We start from the raw sequence: 4,849 nt of genomic DNA, 5'->3' as shown, positions 1-4,849 counted from the left end.
TCTCGGAACCCGACATAATTTTCATGAAATCCGGACACCATTCCGATACGAGTTCAACCATACCAATTTTATCGAATTCCAATAACATCTTGACTTCCAAATCTTAAATTTTCATTTTTGGAAGATTTTACAAAAATCTTGATTTTTCCTCCATTAAATCCGAATTAAATGATGGATTCAAAGACATAATCATGGAAATTAATCAAAACTGAATAAGAATCACTTACCCCAAATGCCCACGCAAGAATCTCTCAAAAAATCGTCTACTACCGAGCTTCAAATTTGATTTTGAGTTATGAACTCAAACCCCAGTTTTTGGGACTTTTAATTCTGCCCAGATAGGCCTTCTTCGCGTTCGCGACCATTGCTTCACGTTCGCGAAGGCCAAAACCCAACTGCCTCAAATCCTTCATCGCGTTCGCGACCTCCTCATCGCGTTCGCGAAGGCCAATTATTCCTGCCCCATCATTTCCTCTTTGCGTTCGCGAACCCCTCGTCGCGTTCGCGATGACCAGCTGACCACCTCCTTCGCATTCGTGTTCCACTCTTCGCGTCCGCGAAGGCCAAACGACCCCAGGCCCCAAATCTTCCTTTCTTCTTCGCGTTCGCGTTGCCTGGGCCGCGTTCGCAAAGGCTTGGCTTGCTCCTTCTTCGCGTTCGCGTTCACAGCTTCACGTTCGCGAAGGAAAATTCATCAGCCCCTCAAATTCCTCTTCTCGAACGCGAGATTCCCTTCGCGTTCGCGAAGAAGGAAACCAAAGTTCAGCAACAACAGTCCAAACAGCTCCAATTTGGTTCGAAACCTCCCTGAAACACACCCGAGCCCCTCGGGACCCTGTCCAATCATACCAACCTGTCCCATAACATAACACGGACTTGCTCGAAGCCTCAAATCACATCAAACAACATCGAAATCATGAATCGCACCTTAATTCAAACTTAATGAACTTTGAAACTTCAACTTCTACCATCGATGCCGAAACCTATCAAATCACGTCTGATTGACCTCACATTTTACACACAAGTCACATTCGACATTACGGACCTACTCCCACTTCCGAAATTGGATTCCGACCCCGATATCAAAAAGTCAACCCCCCGATCAAACTTTCCAAAAATTCAACTTTCGGCATTTCAAGATTAATTCCACCACTGATCTCCAAATAAGTTTCCGGACATGCTCCTAAGTACAAAATCACCATACAGAGCTATTGACATCATCAAAATTCCATTCCGGAGTCGTTTGCTTAGAAGTCAACTCTCCGGTCAACTCTTTCCATTTAAGCTTCAAATTAAGGATTGTTCTTTTAATTAAACTCTGAATCTTTAGTAAATCAAAATCGACCACACCCGCGGGTCATAATACATATTGCGAAGCTGTTCGAGACCTTAAATCACTGAACGAGGCGTTTATTCTTAAAACGACAAATTGGGTCGTTACAAAAGGTAAGTTAATTCTACATACTTTGAGTCAAATATATAGATTATGGGTAGATTATAACTAGTAAACCTTAGAAATCCAAGGTTTAGATGAAAAACCTAGATTTTTATTAAAAAGAGATTTTAACCACAAAAATAGTTATGGAATTGGATAGAACTTATATATTTAAATTCTTGAGATTATGAGTAACGTATTCATCCGAACATTTCCACAATCTGGGCACGTGGGCCTGGGGTAGATTTTGGGAATTTTATCATTTTGGATAGGGTAATTTGTTTAATAGATGAAGTTCGAATTATTGAACATGTATTGATTATTTTATATAACTTTTGGATAGTTTCAGAGTTTTTAGCACTGAATTGAGGTTTTTACGCGACATTTTGATCGAAAAGAGGGCTTCGAGATAAGGTAAGTCTCTTGTCTAATCTTGTGAGGGAAAGATTACCTCATAGCTAATTAAATTAATAATTATTACTAATTGTGGGGGCTACGTAAGCACGAGGTGATGAGAGTCCGTACGTAGCTACTATTTATGCTAAAGGCTCGGGTAGTTTAGGACTCAAATCATGAATTACTTGTGTAAATTGTATTCTTTGTTTAACTAAAATTATTTGATATTTTTGTTGTGAATTGTTAGGTAAGAAAGTATTAAAAGATGAAAATTTCATATGCTTAATTTCCTGTTTAAATTAATTAATTGTTAGAAGAAATTGTTCATCCTCTCGAATTGATCTTATAATAAATATACTCTCCTCCCGTAAGTACATAAAAAAATGTCCTCCTTTCTTGTGGAGCGGGCAGTACGCCTCGGCAGGGTAGATGCATCAATGGATCGCGTGGCACATCCCTCGGCAGTATACACCCACTCTGAATTGGGCCGTACGACCTCGGCAGAAGTCGTGCCTAATAATAATAAAAATTACACGATACCTTGCTATCTTAATTGCAACTTGTGGATTTAATTAGTATATTGGAAATTATTGCATTTGAAGAATTTTTATTATTTCTGCTAATTAAATAAAATTATTGTTAACTCTATGAATCATGTTGATGTAAATAATTCTATTTTATTCTATTTATTATTGTTGACCCATAGTGAGTGTCAAAGTCGACCATCTCGTCTCTACCTCTTCGAGATTAGACTTGATACTTACTGGGTACACGTTGTTTACGTACTCATACTGTACTTGCTGCACTTTTTGTAAAGGACCTGAGACAGGTGCTATAGTTGGACCTATCGGTGCTCACCCGTATTATCCGGAGGCCTAGTGGTGAGCTGCTTTCTGAGCCATTCTGCAGCAAGTAGTGCCTCTTCTTGAATTTTTATTCTGTGTATTTCATTCCAGACAGTATTTATAATTTTTGTATAATCTACTAGATGCTCATACACTTATTACATCAGGTCTTGGCGCACACACTCGTAGAATTTGGATTTGTATTATTTCTTGAATTTAAATTAATCGGTATCTTTTCTATTTTATTAAATATTGCTAGTAAAATAATAAAATTACTTAGAAAATTATTCTAAAAATAATTGATATATGTTCAACTTATTAGTTGGTTTGCCTAGGTGTAGTGTTGGGCTCAATCACGACCTTTAGGTGAAATTGAGTCGTGACAACATGGTATCAGAGAACTAGGTTCACGTAGATCTCACAAGTTATCATCAGGCCTAATAGAGTCTTGCAGATCGGTACAGAGACATTTATATTTATCTTTGAGAGGCTATAGGGTGTTAGGAAACTACCTTTCTTCATCTTCCATCGTGCAATTGATATAGTACTAAATACCTTTCTCTTATTCACTCACAGATTGTGAGAACGCGCTTTAATGAGGTTCCAAACTAGGGAAGAGCTACTCCCCCAGTTGCTAGAGGTCGAGGTAGAGGCCGAGAGAGGGCTCCAGCCCGTGGTAGGGGGCGAGGACGTCCCAGGACTATTCTAGTTATGCCGCCAGTGGATCCAGCAGAGAATCCCATTATTTAGGAATAAGGTGAGGTGTTTGTGGCAGAGCCAGCTCCGGTGGATTTCACATATGCACTGGGATTTCAGGATGTCATGGGTCGTATGCTGCGGTTCATGGACACTATGACTCGGGCCAGTTTATTTTCGGCAGACCCAGCCACATCTCAGGTGGGCGGGGAGCACAGACACCTACTGCGCAGGCTCATGGGCAGGCAACTGCTGTATATCAGACCCAGGGTGCACTACCCATGGGTGGAGCCCAGCCAGTGACAACAGCTACACCTGAGCCTAGGCCAGTTATAGTCGCTGATCCGCAGAAACTATTGGACCGATGGACTAGACTTCATCCTCCTATCTTTGGGGGTGAGTGACATGAGGATCCCCAGGATTTCATTGATCGGTGCAAGGAGAGACTCTACAACATAAGGATATTAGAGTCTCATGGGGTAGACTTTGTTACTTTTCATCTAGAGGGCAGAGCCCGTAGATGGTGGCGGTCTTATCTTCTTGGCAAACCAGCAGATTCTCCTCCCATGACTTGGGACAGGTTCACCCGTATCTTCCTGGACAGGTATATTCCACCCTCCCAGAGGAAATAGTTGCGGTTTCAGTTTGAGCAGCTCCAGTAGGGTCAGATGTCAGTGACCGATTACGAGGCGAGGTTCTCAAAGTTATCTCGCCATGCACTTATGATACTCCCTACCGAGGTGGAGAGAGTGCGAAGGTTTGTTGCGGGTTTACTTACTGGCATTCAGGCTACTATGGCCCAAAAGATTGAGATGGGGACTTCTTATGAGTTGGTCTTGGAGATAGCCTGGAAGATTGAGGGTATGTGTCAGCGTAGCCGAGAGCAGGTTATGAGAGATAAGCGGTTTAAAGATTCTGGAGAGTTCAGAGGTGCTCCGTCTGGGGGCAGAGGTCAGTTCGTGAGAGGACAGTCGAGAAGGCCCCCATATCCAGCACCACCGCCTTATTTCAGTGCTATACCAGAGAGTTATTATCACCCACTAGCTATTCAGGGTTCTTCCAGTGGGTATTTAGGTCACCAGGGCCATATTCTTAGTCAGCAGCCCATTGTACCTAAGCATTGTTACGAGTATGGGGATCTCAGTCACATGCGAAGATTTTGCCCCAGGCTTCAGGGTAGACTAGTGCAGCAGGGTCAACAGCCTATGATTACTGCACTAGTTTCTCCACCAGTCATCCGACCACCAAGGGGTGGAGGACAGGTGGGTAAAGGCAGTCCTAGAGGTGGAGGTCAGCTAGGTGGAGGCCAGACAGTTGGCGCTCCAGCTCGGTTCTATGCTTTTGTGGCCAGACCAGATGCAGAGGGCTCAAATGCGGTGATTATAAGTATTATTTCTGTTTGCGGCAAGGATGCCTCTGTATTATTTGATCCAGGATCTATATATTCCTATGTGTCATCTCTATTTGCTCAATTTCT

The sequence above is a fragment of the Nicotiana tomentosiformis genome, chromosome 4, assembly GCF_000390325.3.
Source record: "Nicotiana tomentosiformis chromosome 4, ASM39032v3, whole genome shotgun sequence".
NCBI classification, from domain to species: domain Eukaryota; kingdom Viridiplantae; phylum Streptophyta; class Magnoliopsida; order Solanales; family Solanaceae; genus Nicotiana; species Nicotiana tomentosiformis.
The sequence above is the reverse complement of the archived record's forward strand: the minus strand, read 5'-3'. Positions refer to the sequence as shown.